Genomic DNA, 8,419 nt, shown 5'->3' with positions numbered 1-8,419 from the left:
GAGCTCTCTTCATGTGACGAGACTTCGACCAACAAGCTACCGTCCCCTTGTGGCATGATCTTGGGTTCACGGCCACAAGTCTCGACGAAAGAACGGAGTACTTAAAAAATATCGAGGTCATTAATTAATCGAGCATCCATCAACAGAGTTAACAACATGTACTTCTGAAAAAAGACAAGCTCATATACGCCAGGCATAACTTCTATTTGGGAGACTGAGGAGCTCCCAGGTTTACGTGAACTTGCTGAACTATTCCGTTGACCTTTTGGTTGCACGGACTTGTCTTGGGCAGACCCTCTAAGGGGTAGGGACTTCCCAGAGGCACCACCAGGAGCCGTTAAAGGTTCCAGGGTGGCGATGAGAGTAGACTGTGGGGGGTTAATCGGAGACAGGCGGACGTCAGTGAGAGAGGCAGGCCGAGGCAAGGATAGCTTATCCATGCACAGGGGGTTCGTTTCACTCCCCCAACACACCAAGGAGCCCAACAAGAGGAGGCTGGATGTTGGGGCCAGACCGCACCCAACAGCACCAGGGGTAATGGAGAAGTATACGAAGCCATTGATCGACGTTTAACGGCGGCCGCGGAACCGTTGCGACCGCCTATCCGGTAGTGACCGCATGGCCTTAGCCATCGCATGGCCGTAGCCAGTACATGACCAGCCGATTGATTCAGTGGGACCACACTGAATCGCCCGTCTTCCCCCAACCCTTCCACCGAAGGAGCGTGTTGCCCACCAAGGGGAGCTACACCCTGCCCCGCGGTGGACTCAACTCCCAGATGAGAGGGCATGGGGAGAATACAGGACGCCACGCACGGCCAACACGTGGGGAGACAATAGCCTTGCCCTAGGTGGTAAAAGGGCGGGCGCAGGCAACATCACCAGTAGGCTTCCTCTGCCGGTGATGAGGGTGGAGCACTTGGTCCACGAGGCCAGCGGACATCGAGCCCTATCGAGGTAGGCAAGCCACCACGGTAGGTGGTGCCGCCGACCTTGCTTCAAGCCCCGTCACCACGACAAGGTGACTCCCCTTCGACGGGGTGTAGATATGGAGGCTGGCTTCTGTGAATGTAATGTGGGACAGAATGGCTCTCTATGTAAACATCAGGCCTGTGCAGAACACAGCATGACAGCCCTTCCCCAAGTATTAACGGCCACGAGTGAAAACAGGCGGTGGCTGGCGTCGGTGGCAGTCGGAGAAGAAAACACCACTCCATAAACTTTTTTTCAGAGGGTTGTTAGAACCACCGCCAGCCGTGGAGGCTTTCAGCAAAGTAATTGGAGTTTCAGAAGATGAAGAAGAGGAAATGGGACCACAACCAGTCAGCACAATAGAGAAACAGTGTGCAGCTATTTCTGAATTTGTCGCATCTCTACAATATGCGACTGAAAAACATGGAAATGTTGTTAGGAGGATATAAAAAAAAAGCTAAACAACATGTTATACAGCTTGGGGAGTGACCTCTATACCACTGGAGTTGCCCGAGGAAAGATTCGGTGCCAACCAGCATCAGTTGCTCGAAGAGCACAAGGAAAACCTTGTTACCGCCGATCAGAGAGACAAAGAGAGTGAGAGAGACAGAGAGAGAGAGAGAGACATAAGAACATAAGAACATAGGAGTCTGCAAGAGGCCGGTAGGCCTGTACGAGACAGCTCCTCTGAACCTAAGCTCCCGTGTAGTTCACGTGTATCTAACCCCACTTAATATCGCTGTCCATGAATTTATCTAATCTATTTTTGAATATGGCAATTGTATTGGCACTCACCACATGACTGCTAAGCCTATTCCACTCATCCACCACCCTGTCTGCAAACCAATTTTTGCCTATGTCCCTGTTGAATCTGAATTTATCCAGTTTAAACCCATTACTTCATGTCCTACCCGGTTCTCTTATCAACAAAACCATATGAATGTCTCCCTTATTAAAGCCCTTCATCCATTTATAAACCTCGATCATGTATCCACGCACCCTTCGCCTTTCTAGAGAACGCAAGTTTAACTGTTTGAGTCTTTCCTCGTATGGCAAGTTTCTCAACCCTTGAATCATCTTAGTCATCCTCCTCTGCACCGATTCTAACATTTTGATATCCATTCTATAGTAAGGTGACCATAACTGAACCGCATAATCAAGCTGAGGTCTAACTAATGCTAAATATAGTTTGAGGAAGACTTCGGTGGTTCTGTTGCTTACACTCCTTGAAATAAATCCCAGTACCCTATTTGCTCGATTTCTAGGTTGAATGCATTATGCCCTTGGACGGAGATCAGAGCTCACTAAGACCCTAAGACCCCAAAATCCCTCTCGCACCCAGACCTGCTTATGAGAGTGTCATTTAAGCAATAGTTATGTGAGGGGTTGTTCCTACCTACACTCAGAATACTGCACTTCCCTACATTGAACTCCATCTGCCATTTATCCGCCCAGTCATACAATCTGTTTAGTTCACCTTGGAGAATACTAGCGTCCTGATCCGACTCAATTACTCTACCGATCTTGGTATCATCAGCAAACTTACTGACATCACTTCTAATTCCTGTATCTAAGTCATTGATATAAATAATAAACAAAACTGGACCTAATACCGAACCTTGTGGGACCCCACTCGTAACACATCCCCAGCCAGATCTTTTACCATTGATTTGCATTCTTTGCTTCCTATTGCTAAGCAACGCCTTGACCCAGTTCAAAACTTTACCCTCCACTCCGTGAGCCTGTAATTTAAGCAACAGTCGTTGGTGAGGAACTTTGTCAAACGCTTTACTAAAATCAAGATATAATACATCATAATTTTCATATCTGTCTACCGCCTCAAATACTTTATTGTAGAAGGACAAGAGATTGGTGAGGCATGACCTACCTTTCGTGAACCCATGCTGCGAGTCGTGAATTGCTATTGCTATTACGGACTCCAGCATCTTGCCTATGAACTCCAGCATCTTGCCTATAGAGTGAGAGTGTCGGGTCAGATGTCATGTTTACGCGTTCGCCGGTCTTATCGCAAAGGGTTAATGTAGTGAATGCTTACATAAGGTCCTAAGGGTGACTCACGTAAGGGGCGTCAGAGTCCCTGAGGGTGAGCTACAAGGGGAAGGGCGTCGGCGGGCAGAAGGCTAACAGCGTGAGTGTACTGAGTAAGGCTGTTAGTAATTTTGGAAGTCTTTTATCCGCACTCCAAAATCGCGAACCATATGGACGGGTCCTGTGACCAGAAGGGCGGCGCTTTGAAGGACACCGCCGCCGCAGCGGAAGAGTTGTCGTCGTCAGGCATGGTGAAGTTGAACGGTGTGGAGCAGATTGGTAAGGGCGCTGGCGTATAACGGGCCAGGGACCACGGCAGTTCGTGAGAGTAGAACGAACTGCGTGTACTATAGGCGCTGGCGCGTGCTTGGGACCTCAGTGGCTCGGGGAGCGAATCAGTGTCCAAGAAGGCACTATAACACAACACTGTACGCTTAGCAGGTAACACTGTGACACTAACTGTTGCTGGGGACTTGCTGCACTGAACTGTTGGACACACAGCACTGTACGTAAGGATCCACAGGAGAGTAAGGTTATCCAACACGGCGTTGATAAATCCAAAAGGCGATGAGTAATCCAAGGGGCAGCTAGTAATCCCAGGGGGGTGTCACACTGTGTCTGTGTGTACACTGAGTCTGTGTGGCGTGTACACTGAGTCAGTGTGGCACTGTGCCAGTAATGTGTCGCACTGTGTTTGAGTGTTCACTGAGTGAGTAGTGTCACACGGTGTGGGTGTACCAGCGGAAGGGCAGGAAGGAGGAGGGATGGGTGGGTGGGTGAGCGCTGGGAGGAGCACCAGGGAGCACAGAAGGTGCCTGGAGGGGGCACAGAAGGTGCCTGGGGGGGCACAGAGGGTGCCTAGAGGAGGGCACAGAGGGTGCCTGGGGGAGGGCGGGGGAGAAACCCTGAAAGTGGCAACTACGCCCACGGCGTAATGCTTCTCCTGACCCTGGGACTCAGCCTCACGAACCTCTAGCAGAGGTGAGGATTTATGCCCCAGGAGAGGGAGGACGAATGGACAAGTTACCCTGCCAAGTTCCTCCACTCTGGGAGAGAGTGCCCTTAAAACGGCACCGGTTATAAGCCACCTTGAACCTTAGCAACACTCCGGGGTCACCAATTGTTGGTGGTAGCGAGTGTTCTAACTGCTAATTGGTTCGCGGATAGAGAAACTCATATCCGGCAGGGTTACTTTATTTGTACAAACATACAAAGGTCATGGGCACAAACGAGACACATAGAATAGGTGTTTGTTTGTTTATGCGTGTGTATGAATGTTGTACTGTGTAGGTTAACATTTAAGTGTTGGTGTATATGTGGAATAATGTGTAGAAGTGGACAACAGGAGGACATGGACGGACAGTCAAAGATAAACGAGGAACAAGAAAGACAAACATTGAAGACGCACAAGACAGACAGGGAGACAATGAAAATACACTCATCGAGTATGCGCTGGAGCGCCCATTTTCTTATGAGTCACCGGGGAGGAGGATCACGCGACTTGAGCGGTGACTGCTACAATGGAACTCTACTTATCATGTCTCTCCACGTTCATTTTATTCCATTTACATATACTCATTGCCTTATCATTGAAAACTCCTTCTACCCAACCATAAACATTTCCATTCACTCAAGGTTTATCTAATTTGTAGAGTATGTATTATGTTTCTTGAGATATAGGTGTGTTATGTTATATCGAAAGGCTCACATCTGTTATAAGGTTACAACCTTGTCCTGGGCTTCCTATGTACATCTGTTAAAGTGAGGAGTGGTGGAGAGTGGAAAAATATGCATCTCTCAGTATGTGCTACACCGTCACCGTTGATGAGGTTTCAGGTCCCGCTCGACTGCCAGCACAGCGCTCTGCAGGGCCGTCAACATTTGTGATGTTAGCCTCAATAGTAATCCACAATGCACTTATTCATGACATCAAAGTGAGTGAGTGAATCTGAATTGCTCTCATAAACAGCATTTCTGATGATGTCCTTTTAAAAGCTTGGTATTGTCATAGTCACTTGGTCATATATAGGTTTATACTAATCACAATATCTTTCCTTTTTATAATATCACAGAATTAATATCCATTGTTTAATTTTTCATATGTCTGATCTTTTCTATAAAGTATCACAATTCATTATCCAATGGTTATTTCCAACTCGCTGAACATTTATTGTAGTGCAGCTGACTTGCCTGATGGCGAGCCTCCCATAACTCTCTGCAAGGAGGGTACCTCTTTGGCGGACTGGTTAAGGAGTGGCTCTCCCTTCTTGCTGGTCGCGGGTTCAATCCCCAGCGCCGGCAAACCTTTCCTTTGGATTAATTTCTCGTGTGTTTCGTTACACGCGGTGGTCATGTTGGAGCATAGGAAAGAGGAAATTCAGGGCGTTACATTACCACACAATCTATCTTCGAGTCTCATACACCAATTAATAGCCATGATCGGTTATGTTATATTCTTTATACCTTTTTAACTCGACTTTTGTAAGTAAACTAACTTTGCAGAATGTTAACTAGTTATTATAAACTTTATGTGCATAAGTATAACCTTCCACCTACAAATCTATGCTGGCATGAAGTTATCAATTTGTTCTTATTTGATTTTTTTTTTCACGTGTCAGCCTATAGTGCCGGTAGGCTTTCTTGAGGGGACTGGATGGTAGTCGGCCCCAGCCCGTCATGGCGCAGACAAGTGTTTTAGAGTGGCGCCATCTTTTCTTGGTTCATGCTGCCCCCTGGAGCTGGTTCTTGATTCACTTGTATGGTTTCCTCTGAGTCCGGGTTGATGGGTGGTCTTCAGGACAGCAATTGGGTAGTCTTAGGCCACTCGACGGTGACTGAGAAACCCAATGTGGTAGAGTGGTGAATATGAGCCCAGCACGCTAACCACTCAGCCACCGCCTACCCTGATAGGATGTCTCACAATTTTTTCATGATCTTCACAATAACAGGTGTTAATGAAAAGTGTCTATAGTTTTTTACTATTGTTTTTTCTCCTGTTGCTTACTTCAAATACTAGCAAATGGATATGGATGCCTCCGGAGTTGATGTGATCACATCATCAGATGAAAAGCAAATGGAGGTAATCAAAACTTCATTAAAATTTAGAACCTATCCTCCTGAATACACCAAAAATCAGAAACGAATCATCAGAAAATGCCTCCAAAAGAGATAATATGAACTACAGGGTGAATACAATACGAATATATCCTTACTTGTAGCTACAGCACAGCTTTGCCCAATGTCAGCAGATATAAATGATGCATTCATTGGTAAGACGATTTATGCATTGTCACTCTGTGTGAGTGTGTCTTTTAGAGGAGAAAATTTGTACTACAATACCCATGTGGGTCATGACAACAAAAAAACAGAATAGGAAGCTGCTGGTTGTGACAGAAAAGACAGAGAAGATGCGACTGTAGTGGCACTGTCACACTGTTAATCTTGCAGCACATGCTGGCATTAATGCCACACTGGAAAAGGTGGCTATGACACACTTCTGGCATGGCATGAAAGATGATGTCCGTCGTTACGTGAGTACTGATTTTTTTTGGTTTTATTGACATAAAGAGTATCAGGAAGGGTTCAGAGGGATTAGCAGCAAAAGTGGTAAATGCACAAATGGGATTGACTGTTTTATTTTAAAGAAAGGACTGTGGAAGTCCAAGAGATAAGGTTTAGATATTAATGTTGGGTTAGGTATGGTTTAAAAAATTGCTGCCGCATATTATAGTTGAGGGACATTTATTTAGTCCATTAACTATAATATGGAGGTGAACATTGAATTTTCGGACGCACAGTGGCTACACATTTTCAGCAGGATAGGGAGTGGGTCGGTGCCCCCCCACCCCACACCTCCCAAAGTCTCTTCATTTTTGTGACTCCTTCATTTACAAGGATGAAACAACTTTTTTCTGATAAGTGTTGATGTGTTTTGTATTAATCTGTTACTTGTTTTTCCTTGTTACGCATAAGTTTTTAAAGGACGGTGGGGGGCAATAATAAAACTACAGTGGGTTCAGCCATGTCTGAAGGGAGCATCATCATGCGTTGGCAACCTGTTGCCCATGGCGTGTTTGATTGAGTGGATAATATATCATATCCTACACATAGTAAACAGTCGTCAGTGTGAATAATATGCAGCCGTGAATAATATGCAGCCAATATAACAAATATCATCAGTTATATTTGATTTTGAGTTAAAAGTTATTAGTAATGTAATCTCTCAAGATGGCGGTCAATAACCATGCCTCGGAGTCCCCGCCTGGGGAAGGGGACCACAAATTCCCCCAGAGAGGACTCCCCTTCTGGCTGCCGAGTTGAGAGGTGTCTTGATAACTCCTCGAGCCTTTTTCTTCTCAATTTCTGCAACATTCGCGGTATTCGTTCTAATTTTCATTCTGTGGAACACCATCTCTCCTCCTCTAAGCCTCATCTTCTCTTCCTCACCGAAACACAGGTTTCTGAGGCAATCTCTACTTTGTTCCCTCCTACTATCTCTATCCTAAATTTCAATCCAAAGCAGGATGTTGCGCCTACGTGCGCAACGACATCACTTGCTCTCGTGCCCACGACGCTGATTCTTCAGAATTTTCCACCATCTCGCTAAGACTTCATTGTCATTCTACTACTAAATACATCTGTGCTGTTTATCTCTCACCTAACTCTAGTAACTATGTTAAATTCTTTGACTACTTGAACTCTAAAGTGGAACACATCTTGACCCACTCTCCCTTCGCTGAAATCTCCATCTTGAGAGATTTCAATGTTCACCACCAGCTTTGGCTTTCATCCTCTTTCACTGACCAGCCTGGTGAACAAGCCTACAACTTTGCTCTCCTCAATGACCTAGAGCAGTTGGTTCAGTACCCTAGACGTATTCCCGACCGTCTTGGAGACCGGCCCAACATACTAGATCTCTTCCTTACCTCTAACCCTTCTGCTTACTCTGTCAAACTGTTCTCTCCGTTCGGCTCCTCCGATCACAACCTTATTTATGAATCCTGTCCTATCGCTCCTGTACACCCTCTGGACCCACCGAAGAGGCGATGCTTCTGACATTTTGCTTCAGCTCGGTGGGACGACCTGAGGATGTACTTTTCCGATTTCCCGTGGAATGATTACTGCTTCCAAGATAGAGACCCTTATGTGTGAGCCCAGCGCATCACAAAGGTGATTGTCTCTGGAATGGAGGCATACATTCCACATACTTTCTCTACTCCTCATGCTAAAAAGCCATATCTTAATCACGCTTGTTCTCGTGCTGTCAAAGATAGAGAGGCAGCTCACAAAAGGTACCAGAGCCCTCGAACTCCCGCTTACCATGAACTCAACATTTCTGCCTGGAATCGTGACAAATCTATTCTCCGACTTAGCATAAACATTACTAGAAAATGCCAAAA

The sequence above is a fragment of the Eriocheir sinensis genome, unplaced genomic scaffold (assembly GCF_024679095.1).
Source record: "Eriocheir sinensis breed Jianghai 21 unplaced genomic scaffold, ASM2467909v1 Scaffold388, whole genome shotgun sequence".
NCBI classification, from domain to species: domain Eukaryota; kingdom Metazoa; phylum Arthropoda; class Malacostraca; order Decapoda; family Varunidae; genus Eriocheir; species Eriocheir sinensis.
The sequence above is the reverse complement of the archived record's forward strand: the minus strand, read 5'-3'. Positions refer to the sequence as shown.